Raw genomic sequence first — 16,270 nt, forward strand, 5'->3', positions numbered from 1 at the left:
CTTCAGACATCTTCTGATATATCTTTGGTTGCTACTTCTGTTTTCTTTACTCTGATCTCTTCTTCAGGAAAAAGTTGGAGCACTATCTTTTCCACTGTTTCGTGTAGCGGTTTTCATCTATTTGTCCTTTCCGTTCACATTCTGAAAGAGTTTTCAAGCCTTTACTTTAATCATTGATTTAATATTCTGCAGTATTGATTATATCCTTGATTATGTCCAAATAATATTTGAATTTTGCCATTGTATGTTCTATGTCTTTACAGCTTTAACCTATCCAACTTTGTTTTCATTTCTCCCTGCCTCTTAACTAGGTCCCTCCTTATTTTAGTCCAATCTCTTGACTTATATTTTATCTCTTGTTTCATAGAAAATACAAAGCCGATTCTTTCCATTTACTTACACTTCTGGTAAACCATTTTCCAAAGTGTTCACTTTCCCTGCATTTTGAGGACTCTGTCCTTCTTCTTTTATGCAGTATAATCTTTTCAAAGGGATGCTTTGTCTTGTATTTACTCACTCCAAGCCTTGAGCAGCCCTTACTAACCAAACATATGGATTTTTCTTGGTTCTTCTCATTATCTGCCTGATTTATATTAGTTCCTCAGCACAGATCTTAAGCTGAGAGACAAGTAGACATGCACAGTTTACAGCTAAATTTTTGGCCTAAAGCTGACATTTATCAATTTTGTCACTATGGGTATTCGCCCAAGGTGAGATCCCTCATCCTTATTGCCTAGTTATTTTACTAAAAAGAGGAGAATTCCTGGTTAATCAGAAACAATCATTGGTCTTTTCCTTGATAGGAACTATATGTGCAAAATTAAACTCCCAGAGTCAAACACATAGCCCTGTCTGCCCAGCCCCTTTCATTATTGGCTTCACATATCCTTAAATACAAAGCATCACTTCTATCCACTTCCATTGGGATCATGTTGGTATACTCCAAATCATAGTTCCAAAATGAATAATAGAAGCACTAATGAGGGCTTTGGGGCAAGGAGGTATAAAATACTACTTGTAGGTAACACATAGTAGTGAGGTTAATTCACTACTAGGTGCCATGAGGCAGAGACCTTTCTTACTATCCTTCAGGCCAGCAGATCTACTTACCTTCAAACAACAAAGTTCATGTCCACTTCAGGCCCACAGTTCTTGCAAATGGTGGAAAATCCTGTCAAATTTTGTCACTAGGATGCTTTTCAGCAGCTACTCTTCTGATGCCTTTTTTGACTTAGAAAAAGACACCCCTCTGGGGAAGTCTCAGGCCAAAGGCAGCAAAGCTTGACAAGTGAGCACCTCTGTCAGCTGCGTGCCCTGTTGAGGGAGCAGTATACTCAGTCATATTTGCTGGGCCTGGTTATCAATCCTGCCTTTTGACGCTATTATGAGTTCTCATATTTTTCATTAGGCATTTAGTTTAGAGAGTCTGAGACACAAGCAGCTGGTCCAGATGTCATCCTAAATCAGAAGTCAACCAGATTCTATTAATAGCCACAATTCACATCAAAGATTTAACTGAGATCATTGATGCATACCTGACATTCCAAGTTGTGGTAAGTGTTTATACTGGCAGCTTTCCTTGTCCCTAGATTTATATTCAGAACTCTCAATAAAAATATTAAGCAGTTTTGAAAATAGGTCCTAAAATATTTTTAATAAGGTTACAGTTCTCATTTTCATTCCACCCTACCCCATAGTACTGCTTGCTAAACTGAGGTATATAATAATATAAGTAAAGGAAAATTGGAGTGAAATTATGTCATTCTTTTAAAAGATTATTCCTCAAATAAACCTCTCAACTCAATTCCTAACCTTAACAAAATATACTTCATGTCAATTCTAAAATATTCATCATCATTATAGAAAAAGGAAAATGTCTGACACTGTTTTAGTACAAAACTCATCCATCTACTCCAGCATTCACGTATGTTTCACACATTGGAGAAGTATGCAGCCATTTCTCTTCATGACTACAACATCATAGGAGTGGAAATAGAAAAATATATATTTTAAAAAGTGTATGTTTAATTTTTTCTTCCTTATTCACAGTTTTTAGCACTCCCACATTTCAAAATGCTTATCCACTCAGTTTTAGATTCTGAGTGTACTATTAAATTCTACTATTTTAATTAGAAATCGTTGAAGCAGCTCCTTCAATTTGTTTAAAAGAAGTGCTGGATAAGTTGGACTTCATTAAAATTAAAAATTTCTGCTCTGCAAAGGACACTGTCAAGAGAATAAAAAGACAAGCCACAACTTGGAGAAAATATTTGCAAAAGATACATCTGATAAGGGGTGTTATCCAAAATACACAAAGAACTCTTAAAATTCAACAATAAAAAAACCCCAATTTTAAAATGGGCCAAAGACCTTAACAGATACCTCACCAAAGAGTATATACAGATGGCAAACAACCAAATGAAAAGATGCTCCACATCATATGTCATCAGGGAAACGAAAATTAAAACACACTGAGATACCACTATTCAGCTATTAGAATGGCCAAAATCTGGAACACTGACAACACCAAATGCTGGGCAGGATGTAGAGCAATAAGAATTCTCATTCATTGCTAGTGGGGATGCAAAATGGTATAGCCACTTTGGAAGACATTTTCCTGGTTTCTTATAAAACTAAACATATTCTTACCATATGATCCAGCAATCGCGCTCCTTGGTATTTACCCAAAGGAGTTGAAAACTTATGTCCACACAAAACCTGAACACTAATGTTTATAGCAGCTTTACTCATAATTGCCAAAACTTGGAAGCAACCAAGATATCCTTCAGCAGGTGAATGGATAAATAAACTGTGGTGCATTCAGACAATGGAATATTATTCACTACTAAGAAATGAGCTATCAAGCCATGAAAAGACATGAAGGAAATTCAAATGCATGTTACTAGGTGAAAGAAGCCAATCTGAAGAGCATACATACTGTATGATTCCAACTATATGACATTTTGGAAAAGGCAAAACTATGGAGACAGCAAAGACATCAGTAGTTACCAGGGACAGGGGGAAAGGGAGGGATGAAGAAGTGGAGTACAGAGTAGTTTTGGGGTAGTGAAACTAGTATAGTATGATACTATAATGGTGAATAAATACCATTATACATCTGTCCAAACTCTTGGTGTTGTACATAACATAAACTATGGACTTTGGATGATAATGATGTGTCAATGTAGGTTCATCCATTGTAACAAATGTACCACTCTGGTGGGAGATGTTGATAATGGAAGAGGCTTATGCACGTGTTGAGGGAGGGAGCATATGGGAAATCTCGATTACTTATTACAAGAAAACTGTTCAGCTGATCATAATGTTATAACAAGAAGTTTCTGTTTGTTAAAAAGAAGTTTTTTAAACCATATTTTGGCTTTGAGTTTTAAAAGTAAGCCCAATATTCAAAAATGCACTGCAACTTGGCAGGTTTTTAAATCCTTGCACTTATCAGCCTAAAGAAAGAAGTGCAAACATCGTGGTTCAGAAGTGCAGGGAGAAATTGGGGCAGCCAGAACCTGATCCTCCAGCTCCAGCAGAAGGAGTAAGATGCTGTGTTCCCCTGGGGAGACAGCAGCTTCTAAGTCATATGGGACCATATGACCAGAAAAAAATGAAGCTCAAGAATTCCAGAGCCAGGCTTGAACCTTTCAGGATGAAGAAAGAATCACGAGCTGAAGACCTGTTCAGGCATGTCTTAGCTAGGATCAGTAAGACAGGAGAGTTCTCAGCTTTGGAAGTTTCATCAAGTCCATGGATATAAAGCTATGTTCTGGAGCAGGCTCTACCTGACAACAGTACATAGTATTCCTGGTCATTTTAGTCTAGGCTATCAAATTGCTATTTCAACATCCTTAGTACGCTTGTGCTTGGTGGTAAGGTCTTTTTCAGACACCATTGACCCACGTCAGACATGTGCACAAACAGTGAGTTTTAAAAATATTTTTAAATTAAATAAATAAATAGGTCATCACCACAGAAGCTTCTGAGAGTGCTACATGCATTCAGCCAGATGCAATCGTGCTCCAGTCAACATGGACAGTCCCAGCCTTCAGTGATCTCAGTAAGCTTCCACACGTGCTGTGGATTTGACTGCGCACTTTTCCTGAAAGGAACCCCAGGGAAAACCTTGCTGGTGGGAAGGAGCCAGCCTGACAAAAATGACGGCGGACAACACCTTTCGTTTGCAGAGCATTCCAGACTTTACCGTGTGCTTTCGCTCACGTTATCAGGTTGATCCTCCCAACCATCCACCCAGTGAAGTAGGTTATCATTGTCCTCATTTGCCGGATAAAAATATTAAGGTTCATTAGATTAAGCAACTTGCCTGAGCCAGTAGGTATCTGAGCTAAAATTGGGAGTACAAACACTTTTCCTGAGGTATCTCTCAAAAATGTCTATCTTGAGAATATTCAAGAATAGCTAGGAAATGGAGTAACGGGGAAGTTCACGGGAAATTTTCTGATAAAGGTCTTCTTGCATTTACTAACCAACTTTAGCAAGTTCATTTAGTGAAAGGTGTTAGAGAAAAACTAAACGGGTGTGTGTGTGTGTGTGTGTGTGTGTGTAGCGTTTCTCAGAGTGTGCATCTTAACCACATCCACATGAGGATTTGTAGAAAACGCAGATTCCTAGGCTTCACCCCAGTTGCTCTGAAGTCTAGGAATCTCCACGGGTGAGTCGGTGAATCTACATCTTTAACAAGCCTCTCAGGTGATTCTCGTGTACGCTAACTCACATACAGAGTGATGTTAGACCTAGTTATTTATTGTTTGGCAAAAATCTAGCCAAGACGCTCAGGTGACCTTTAAACTTGACACTGGACGCCTCTCTGCGCCTGTGGTTTTCCCTGCGAGGTAGGGCGGGGCTTCGCTAGGCGTCGCTTGCATGGGTGGGGCGAGGGGGCGGGGCCTGGCCGGGAGGGGCAAGGCCTGACCTGGCGGGGTGGAGGGTGAAGGGTTAAATGGCTCCGCGCGCAGGCGCTGCCCTCTGAACTGGAACGGAAAACAACTTCCGGTTGGAGTCACTCGGCCCGGCGCCGCCGACCCGAGGCTTGAGAGACCGGCGTGGAACCCTTGAACTGTGAGTAAGAAACTTCGTGAGCGAGTTGGTGTGTCCGAATCTGTCGCGCGCGCCGACGGAGAACTTGTGTGTGTGTGAGCGAGAGGGACGCGCTGGCAGGATGGGCGCCGCCGGGAGAGAAGCCGAGGAGCCGCGGAGACTACTAGTGCTCCGAGTGGGGAGGGACTTTGTGCGAGAGGAACCAGCCGGGGCCGCTTCTCGGAGCGGACCCGGGAGGGGCTTTCCGGGCCCGCGACGTCAGCGCCGCCACGCCGGCCCGCCGCGACGCTCCCGGGGAGGGCGCCTGCCCCCTCGGCGTCGGCAGCTCGCGGGACTGCAGTGCTCCGCCGCGAGACGGGGCAGGCGGGGCTTGCGGTGTCACAGTGAGCGCTGGACCTCGTCAGGAGCGTCCCAACACCCTTCCAGGAGCTAGTACTACTGTGCTTACTCTTTCGCAAACTTCTTACTAGGTTCTTTCTGTTGTTTTTCCCAAGGTTGTTGCACAGTTCCGCGCACTGCTTTCCTGTGGGGTGTCATCATAACCTTGTCAATGAGAAGTTGGGTAACTTCCCCGAGGGTCACGGAGAGAATGGGTGGCAGAGGCGGAAAGAGCAAAAGCAAACCAGGTGTTAGGTAGAGGCCCCACCCCGGTGTCAACGGACTAGCAAAGAGTTAACAGGTGTAAAAAGCCGTGCTTGTCAAGAAGTGGAGAAAGAAAAGGGAAGGTACTCAAACCAAAGAGGAGTTGTGTTTCCCTCACTGTTAGGCTGTCACAAGCAAAAGTGGAGCAGCCTTGCTATGTAAAGTGTCATTTACTTCACAGATGCTTTTGACAAGTTATCATAAGGGAGAAATGGTAGTACAGGAAGTGAGGTGCCGTGAAAGTGAAGGAAAATAAAATGATCTCCCTCCCTACCACGGTTGCAATACACTTTTCAAACGAGAGGCAGAAGAGAAGCGAGCACTGTATTCCGTTGAAAATTGTCCTCATCATTTGAGAGGGAAGGAAAGCCCTAAAAATGAAACGACCATGTATAAAGCAAAAAATGAAGCTCCTCCTCTGCCCGTTCCCCAACCATAGGTACTCCAAGGCCTTCCACATCTCTCTTATAAGTACGTAAACATGTTGTTTTGCTTTCTTATGAAAATGAGGTTATGTATGCATACCATTCTCTTAGCTGCTTTTCCAGATAAAATATATGATGGAAATCTTGTCATATGTAGCTCTACTTTATCTTAATATCAGCATGATATTCCTTTGGATGGACCATAACATAGTTAACCATCTCTTAATATGGCCTGTCCGTATATTTTGCCCTTTATTCTTCACACTTTTCTACATTTCATTAGAATACAGATATATTAGTCCTTTGTGAAATATATGGCATATAGTTTCGACAACTGTCAGTCTTTTGGCTTAAAATGTCCAGGTTTTGTATTGCTTGAGAAGGCAGTCCCCACTGAAAAATTAAAATATTTTCCTATATTGTCTCTTAATTCTTATTATCGTTTTTTTGTGCTTTACTCATTAAGACATCTGAAAGGTTTTTTTGTACATTGTATAAGTTAAGGATATAGCCATTTTTCTTGAAATCAACCTTTTCCCAACTGACTAGACATATTACCTTAATATAGTTTCCACATGTACCTGGGTCTTTTTTTGGATTTTTCTGTTGCTTTGTTCTGTTTCTCTCTTCCTATACAAATACCAATCTCTTTGATTATGGCACTTTTCGTAATTCATAAAGCAAGTCTCTTCATTTGTCTTTTTCAAAATTTTCTTGAATATTATGTTCTCTTTCAGGTAAAATTTTAAATAAACTGTTATATTTCATTAAAATAATCCTTTTGGTGTTTTAGCTCTTATATTCACTGATATTTTGTGGCTGTTATGTAGATGAATGTTTATATATCTGGCCAATTTTCTAAACTTATTATTTTTAATAAATTGTCTTGAATTTCTAGGAAAACAATCATTTAAATATCATCTCTTCCTTTATACTTCTTTCTTTGATTTAATGAATTGCCAGTTTCTCTAGAACAGTGATATAATAGTGATTCTGGCTATCCTTATCTAATTTTTTAGGTTATTATTAAATACAAGGTTTACTGTTAATTTTCGATAAATTTTATTTATCAAGGAAATGTCTTTAATATTTCTAGCTTACTAGGATTTTTGCAGAGAGTGGATTTTGGATTGTGTCCAAAGTCATCGTCTTTTTTTTTTTTTCTGTTTGCATTGAGAGCAGTTTTAAATAATAGATGTTGAGTGTTTATTTGGTCGATATAGTTCTTGTTGTTACATAATGTCTTTTCATTACTACTTTAACTAAACGTTTTTATCTGGAATGGAAGTTGAATTTTGTCTTGTGGTTTTTTGGCCCATCGTGTGCTTTTCTTCTTTGATCTATTAGGATGGTGAATTATTTTCGTAGATTTCCAGTTTGTGAACCAACCTTACACTTGGTCATGGTGTAATATTTAAGTATATGGGTTCCTTTTTGGTCACATTTTCATGTAATAGCAATAATTGAGTTTCATCTATAGTCCTCTTTTTCTGTGTTATCTTTGCCAGAGTTTGATATCAAGGTTATGCTAGTTTCCTAAAAAGAAGTGGGAAGAGTTCTTTCTCTGCTCTGAAGTAGTTTAAATAGCATAAGAGCGCTCTGTTCTTTGAAAGTCTGAAAGAATTAACTTATGAAACCATCTTGTCCTGAAAGTACCTTGTTCTTAAAACAGCAACAATATTCAGCAAAAAGGTCCAGAACTTTAAAAAGTGAACAAACAAAAACTCCTTAGAGTATATCCAAATAAATGAAAGGGTCTGAAACACCAATAATGTTGAGAACAAAGAACTGCTGTACTGATCCTGGTCATTTTTTCCACTTCTCCTCCCTCCCTTCTTTTTCATGGTCAGGGAATATGCTGTAGGTAGGCTGATACTGATAATAAAAGGATTTTCTGTCCAAAAGTCATCGTCTCCTCGCCTCTATTCCAGTTATATTGTAGAAGAAAGGGTGTTACTTCTGCATGGGCAAGTTCTTCTATGCCCTGAAAGAAACCAAGAGTGAAACTCAGCTGGGAAAGCATCAGTTTCACTTTGTCGTCATTTGCTTCCCAATTTTGCTGGGAAATTTCTTACTTTAGACGTAATAACCAAGCTGACATTCTACTGTAGCCAAATCCCATAAGGAGTTTCAAAATGAGTGGGTGAGAAAATAGATAAGCTCAGCATGCTTGTACTTATTTAATATGAAGTGAAAATCATTAGCACAGTCTAGGTAGGTGCGTGGTGTGTGCACACACATAGAGCAGGGCTGCTTCTAAGGAATAAAAACCATCTAAGGAAAGCCCATCTTTTTACTCAACTAATAGTTTACTGTTAATATGTGGTTGATAGTGTATTATGTAATCTATGGTAGAGTTATTAACTTCTATAAATGATATCAAACACTTTTTGATCACTTTAAAAAATATGACCTTAGGCAGGTAATATAATTTAGCAGTGTACATTTGTGAACTGTGGAGGATACTTCAAGACAGTCATAAGTGGTATTTACAGAGGGATGTAGGCATTATGTGAATGCTTGGATATTTGAGTGTTTTAGTTGATTGTTAATCTAGAAAAAATAATTATTGACATGGTTTGGGGGCATTCTCTGTGACAAAGAATGACTTTGCATGTTTTTTAAAACCATACCAGTTATCCAAAAGTAAATGGTAAATAAAAATAGCCTATTGATGTAAAACTTCACTGTTCTAACTAATCTGATGTCTTGCGTTAGCTGATTAGCTGTTATTACTATTTATACTTTTTGTTTTCTAACACCTTATAAACACGAATATTACCGTTTAATTTCAACTTGTTTGTGTTTAGTTGTGTCAAGCCAAGTTTTAGTTTCTATTTGCTGTAGGATTTATGTTGTGGCTGTCATTCCCCCCGCTATCTCCCATGCTTGCTGCTGTGGTTTTCACTCATTGGTAGAGGGAAAGAGAAGGCTATTATCTAGGATAGGTAACAAAAATCTGTTGATAGTCCAGGACCAAGGTTCTGAGTCATCTTCAAAAAAGGATAACAGAGAATATGAAATGAATTACTTGCGAGTAGGTGGCTAATTAATGTACAAAGTCTTTTGAATTAGGTGCAATATTTGACAGCTGTTCAAAAAAGTTGAGGAGGATTGGAATAGGCAGTGGTACTAGGTCCTTCGCAACTGACAAGGCTTTGGAACCTATGTAATACATATTATAGTTTTTCAATCACTAGTCTATAGGAACATATCTTTTAATTGTGGTAGAATACACATAACGTGAAATTTACCATCTTAACTATTTTTAAGTGTGCAGTTCAGTAGTGTTGAATGTATTCACATTGTTATTCAACCAGGAAAAACATTTCTTAAGGGACTCATTTTTTTAAGAAAAAGAGTTTGGAAAGTATTTAATAATGATAGTTGTTTGTCTCACGGGGGAAATGTCCTGTACAGAAACCTGTGTGTTCTTCCTTTTACCTTCAGAGATACTCCAAGATGTTAATTGTCTCTACTAAATTATGAGAGTAAACAGTTTGAGCACTGATGATCTGCAGTAGCTTTCACTTACCAATACTTTTCCTTTGCAAAGAAGAAGAGTCTATTGAAAATAGTTTGTTAACAGTGAAAACAAAGTCTGTCTTTCAAGTCATTGCCATAAGAAATTATTAGAAATTGAATGGACTAAGAAAAATAATGAGTTCCATTTCGACGGTTACTTAGTAAGTTGCATAGAAGTTATATGAATTCAAGGATTCTGTAAGTTATAAGAATCCTTGAATGTTTGCAGTGGAATGAGGCATGAAGAATTGTTCTCTTGAGCAGCAGAACAAACACAATCAGGTAATTTTGCTATGGGGAGTGACTTTCTATAAGGACGGAAGTCAGGGACTCAAGTCCCTTCAAAATAATACATTTTTTAAAATTGCTTGAAGAAAATCCTGTGTTATTGTGGGATATTTAATTGATTTTACTATTCATAACCATTTATTATGTGGCATTTACTATAATGTAATTCATGACTGCGTATATTTGCTATCCCTAAACTAGAAATGCATTTCCCTTGATAGTGATGTTTCTCAACCTTTTTAAATCCATATTTCCTTTTTGATAAACATTAAAATCTCACAAGTCCTAGGAGAGTTTGATATGTACCCGTCCTTCCACACAGTCCTCTCTTACACCTCCTCATACTGAATATAAACTTTCTCTTGTAGTTTCCCCCATCCAAGAATATTCTACAGAGCCCTACTTTATACAGTTTATGAAAACAGATTTTTAACATTAAATAGCCATTTTTAAACTGTATTCGCCCGACCTCCCCTCCACCCCCACCTCCCTGCCATCTCCAAATTCTAACATGCCCCTCCTCAGGGGAGAGGATACCCCTTAGTGGCTGAGCAAGCTAACTGAGCAGTGCCATGTTTCTGTCCACCTCAGAGGGTAGGACTTCATATGCCTTTTCCCTTTTGGTGTTATACTGTTTAGTTGTGCACTTCAACCCATAGAATTTGTTAAACAGTCTGAGAGAAAGAAGTACTACTGGAGAAAAAAGGAAGTGAAGCAAAGCTGAGACTCATGGGTGTGGTCTTTGACTCTGAAGTCTTCTCTTAACTCTTAGAAGATAGCACAAAAAGTTTCATCATATTCTAACATCCAGCAAAATGGAGAACCTGATCTGAGGAGCTTTAGGTTTGATCATTGGGGTTGTCTTACCTTGTTTATCTTGATGCATTTAGCCAACCAGTTTATGGAAAAAATACAAAATCCAAATTCTGACACTGCTGGATCTATGATATTAGTTTCTGTTATTTCAGTTCCCTGATTGGAACACAGTAACAGTGTAGTGCAGTGGGTATATCCATCACCAAAGTTTACAACCTGGAAAGTGAGAACAGAAATGCAAGTTGTCATTTTGGAGAATTGGCTGCTTGTGTTATGGAACTCTCTTAAAAGTGGGAAATGAGCCTAAGTAAATGTTAGGAGTGACATTACCTTTCTTCGGGTAAGGAAAACACACATACTTTTGAGTGTCTTTAAAGATTTACTTAACCATCTATGACAGAGGATGTCCTTTTAGAGGATGTTCTTATTTTCTGCTTTTTGCTTCTGATGCTTTTTGTGGGTGAAGAGGGGAACATAGGGCTAAGATATAGAAAAGACAGGATGTATCTCTCACTTATTCACTTCTTTGTTTGCTAAGGTGGTAACTTTTCTGAAATAGAATGTGAACTCTTATTATTATTCATACCCCAAGGGGTTAGGAAAAGCAGGTGATTTTTTTTCTAGGGTAGAGTGGAAGAGGTAACAGTTACCCAAGGTGATTTCCTTCCCCATCCTGAAACTGCTTTAGATTTAAACTGACCTCTCACCACAAGTGTGAACCCTAGCAGAACACTTACCCAGAAGCAGAATTGTCTCAGCAGTGGGGGAAACCCAGCAGAGGGGCCTTTCCCACCCCCCAGATCACCCACACTTGCCTTTACAGCCCCACAAAAAGTAGACCTTATTAAAGAATTGTAAATCATTCTGGGGTGGGGGTGGTGGGAATCTACCTTTAAGCCTGCGATTCTTTTTAAACTTGAAGTCCCGATATATATAACTAATTAAAGTTGAGCTCCTGTGGTTGAACTGGGCAGTTGGTGGTGGAACATTGTTTGGTTCACACAACCCCAGCCTCAGTGGGGCTCTGGAAGCACCACTACTTACCTTTATTACTTTATTCAGAATTGGTTAACTGTCATTTGGCAGCATGATACTGGTTGCCAAAGACAACAGCCTTAAGATATTTTATCTATGAAATAAGAAAAGTTCATTTAAAAGGGAGAAGGAGGGTGGGAGGAATTAGAGTACAACTTCAGAAGATTCACCATCCAGATAGTAGGAGTTCCAGAAAGGAACTCCTTCCAGAAAGGGACACAGAAGGACTAAAATTGCCGAAAATATAATTTGAGAGAATTTCCAAGAACTGAAGGATGAATGTCCAGATGGGTTAAGTACAAAATCAGAATTCAGAGTGGCTCTGTACTTTAACAAAAACAAATGGAAGCTAGAAGAGAGCATAGTAAAGCTTTCAAAATTCTGAGGAAAAATTATTTCAACCTAAAACTCTTAACCTGGCAAACTGTCAGTAAAATCTGAGGGTAGAGTAAAAATATTTTCGGTTATGCAAGTTCTCAAAAAAATTTACTTCACACACTCTTTCTCAAGCTACTAAGGATTTGCTCCACCAAATAGGAGAGTAAAACAACAAAGATGAAGATTTGGGATACTGAAAATGAGTGATTCAGCTAGAGAGAGGTGAACAGAGGGAATCCTCAAATTCAAGGTGGAAGAAGGTCACAAGATGAAGGCTTTCCTCTGAGATGAAATTGATAGAGTAACTGAACTGTCTGAATAAATTAAGGAGTTGTATTAGTGATAATAAAAAATAAAGCAAAAAGTTTTTTCAGGGCAAAAAGGTTTTTCGGGAAAGGTAAAGGAGCCATAGTATAGTATATGACTCAGCAGTGAATAGCATTGCATAGTCATAAGAAAGTAAAGCTTGGGGGCCAGCCCGGTGGCACAGTGGTTAAGTTTGCACAGTGGTTAAGTTTGCGTGCTTCACTTTGGCTGCCCATGGTTCACAAGTTCGGATCCTAGGCACAGACATAAAACTGCTCGTCAAGCCATGCTGAGATGGCATCCCCCATAGAAAAACTAGCAGGACCTCCAACTAGGATATACAACTATGTACTGGGGCTTTGGGGAGGGGGGAAAAAGAAAGGAAGCTTGGCAACAGATGTTAGCTCAGAGCCAATCTTAAAAAAAAAAAAAAAAGACAAAGTAAAAGTTGAATGCTAATCCAAATCATATCCAAAAATAGGATATAATTGGGAGAATGGGGATGACAGAAAGTACAGGGAGGGGGGCAAAAAGAGAGCTGAATCCTTCCCATGCATAGTGGGAAAACAAGTAAAACTGAGAAATCAATAGTGGCAATATTAGCATGTTATTTAGAGATAACAGAGATAAATACCAAAAGGAATCAACCAAAAGAGCTGAAAATTGTTGCCAAGGTAAAGCAGGAAATGGGGAGGGTGGGGAGGAGGGCAAAGGACTACTGTTTCTCTTAAGCTTTGTGAAGTTATGTGACTCATTAAAATATAGCTATGTATGGCTTTGATTAAAAATAAAATCAAAACTAAATTAGCGTGAACGAGGTAGAGATTGGACTTTCACATCAGAGAGACCTGGATTTATCTGGGTCTTCCATTTTGTAATTCTGTGACCCTAGTCAACTTATTTGACCTTTTGAAGCTCAGTTTCCTTATCTGGAAATGGGAGATAATATATGCTCCTGCAGAGGGAAGATTAAAATAAGGTAGTTTATTTAAAGCACCTGGCAAATAATATTACCTCAAGAGATGTTGGTCCCTACCCTTCTTCCTAATGTTTCCCATGAACAACCTCCTTCATTGTTGGGATGCTTGCCATTCAAACACAAGACTAAGACTGTCCTTCTGGTCCATGGCTCTGTGCCTCTTTGGATTGAAGGCATGTCATTAGGCTCTATGTCCTTTCTCAACTATCTGTAGATAGTTTTAGAATTTAAATAGAATTGAGATGGTTTGAGTATTAGTAAGGAGAGCATCAAGGTAAAAGGGCTCTTGCTGCTTGGTGGGAGAAGAGCTGTGGTCACACTCGAATTTCTCTCTCAACATGAACTTCAGTGCAGATGCCATTAATGGAGTCTCTTGCATTAGTAGAGAAAACACTTGTCATACAGACTGATGAGTTGTGGAAATTTCATGGAACCGGGATCGTTAGAGTGCTATTGCTCTGGTCCATCTGCCAAAGTATTAAAATACTTTTTAAAGGAAAAAAAAAAAAGATCATCTACTCTAGCAACTGCTATTTTTGTTTTCAAATTCTGTATACTTCTCTGGAACAATTCAGAAAGCAGATCTCTGTGAAACAAAAGGAGACTTTATGAAAGTCTGTTTCCCTGCCTTGGTGCATATTTGTGTAGTGTTTTACACAAATACAGTGCTTTCCCAGTTATGACTTGACCCCCTATGGCCATGGTTCTAAATCTGTCTTACATCTGCGCTTCTCCTTTCCCCCTTACCCTCCCTTCCCCAAAAAAATTATAATCCAAGAAGTCTTGGACAGGGTTTGCTGATCTATTTTTTTAAACCACCCTGATGATGATAATGTGCTGACAGGTTGGGAACCTGTGTCCTACATCATGCTCTACCCCAAACATTCTAAACTGGGGCAAATGAGGGAACCGAGGTCCACAGAAAGGTTAAATGGTTTGTTCACTCTCACCCGTCAACAAGCATGTCTAGACTGGTCACGTATTCTGTACTCCAACTCTGATTTTATCTTTGGTTGATTAGGCTTTTTAACTTTGATTCTCTACTCTACAAATTGTCATAATAGAGAAATTAACACTTTACACAAGATGTGGTCTCACTTAAAAATTGTTTGGAATCTTTATTTTATAGCTTCTTTATTTTTTCTAGTTGCAAAATGAAGTGAAACAGCAAATCTAGATTTTTAATAAACTCTTGCTTCTCCACAGTTGGGATAGCACAGCAAGTATTAGGATTTACTAGGTCTGAATATTCATATTTGAGGAAAACTGTTGTGGCCCTGAAAAGAGTGGAAACTTGGGTAGTGTGGGCACAGATGCAGGTCTGAGAGGTTGGTTTGTCAGCCTACCCAGGAATTTTTGAGTCCTGTCTTCAGGAGTATTCAACAGTTGGATTGAGAGAGTGTGTTGCATGATGTAAAAATATTGCATCTGGTTTTAAACTTTTATCGTATTATACATTTAAAGTCGCACCCTAAACGTCTTGGGAATGACTGGAAATGGAGATCTGGAAATCTCTGAAACCTTATTTATTTTCTCAATTGAGTTCTCACAATTACTTCTAATAAACAAGTTGTGCCTTGCAAGGATTTGCCCAAGAGCCTCTAGGTGTCCTCAGGGAAATTAAAAGCAGGGCTGTGAAGAGCCGTAGAGTCCTGTGCCAGTGGTTAAGAGCGTAGAGTACAGCTTGGTAATTATGTAGGCTTTTGCCTCTTCCCATTTATCATTGGTAATATTCTCAAGGCTAAATGACTGCTCAGCAATTTAAACTGCAATTTAAGAGAAAACAGACCTTTTTGTGAAAAGGTCCTCTGGCTCCTGAAGTTTCACTCTCTTTTCATAGAAGAGCTCTCTCCTTTCATGGTGGTTTTGTTCTGTTACAGTAAATGACTCAGAGATGCTGGAGGGGCCCCTAATCTGTTAACTCATGAGATTTTAACTACTTCTTTTTCGAAAACAACTTTGCCCTTTATGAATCTGGTGCAGCCTGTGACATCGCTCACATTATTGTCTTCTGTTGTGGGAGAACTTTTCAAGATTACTGAAAATATTTTTTTTGAAAATTTTCTGGTTAAGACCAGAAGATCAGTGCAAACTATCCTACTCTTGTGAAAGATCACTAGTAATACTATTTTATTATCATAAATTTGGTAGAATAAAAAAGAGAGACTTAGGAAAAGTCACACATTCACTCTACCAGAGAGTTAGTTTTCGTTATTTAACAGCGTGTAAGGGTTAGCAGAACAGAGCGTTAGATAACATTCCCACCTATTTGACTGATAGTCTCTTTATAATAAGATAACGGACTTCTACTAAAATACCTTACTGTTTTATGCATTTCCTAGTTTTCCTTCTGACATTGTACAGATAGTAAGTGGGCTTATCCTCTTTTTTTATTTATGTTAGGGAGAAAAGAAATGTGCATCTTGTGACACAAAATGGTACAATAATGAGTATTGTTTCTTTCTCCACTATTTTCTTTTCAAAAATGTGGCTTTTTCTGCATGTTTTTGGTAAAAAGATTTTGGCCTGGTTGACTGTCCAAAGATTTACCAGTATCAGAGGACATTCAAAAGAGAACTTCCAAGAATATAAGCAGGAAGGAGGGCATACTTAGCCTTCATTTCTTCCTCTAGATTTTGTTATCACTCACTTGGTACATTTTTCTTACCTATTGCTAATTATGTCTCTTCTAGTAATTTTGGCCAAAATTGAATTCAATATTCCACCCCACCCCCACCCCCCAATTTTTATTCCTGTTTCTCTGTGCCTGGCTATCATCACTGTCTGCCTAGTATTTTAAAAATATGGCTGG

General features: G+C 38.7%; 1 protein-coding gene across 5 annotated transcripts in view; it reads left to right on the forward strand.

Annotated features, from left to right (window-relative positions):
* Positions 1-16,270, forward strand: part of TANK (TRAF family member associated NFKB activator) — an 86,227-nt gene that overhangs the window by 11,374 nt on the left and 58,583 nt on the right. For 2 of the 5 annotated variants that reach the window (XM_046658920.1, XM_046658924.1), the window contains exon 1: positions 4,977-5,085. The exons of 1 other annotated variant lie outside the window; for it this stretch is intronic. The gene's annotated coding sequence lies outside the window, so the exon portion shown is untranslated. Of the gene's footprint in view, positions 1-4,112; positions 4,266-4,976; positions 5,086-5,838; positions 6,178-16,270 lie in introns of those variants that run through there. 2 more of the 5 variants (XM_046658922.1, XM_046658923.1) reach the window with 2 other exon arrangements.

Source organism: Equus quagga, chromosome 4 (assembly GCF_021613505.1).
Source record: "Equus quagga isolate Etosha38 chromosome 4, UCLA_HA_Equagga_1.0, whole genome shotgun sequence".
Classification (NCBI taxonomy): Eukaryota; Metazoa; Chordata; class Mammalia; order Perissodactyla; family Equidae; genus Equus; species Equus quagga.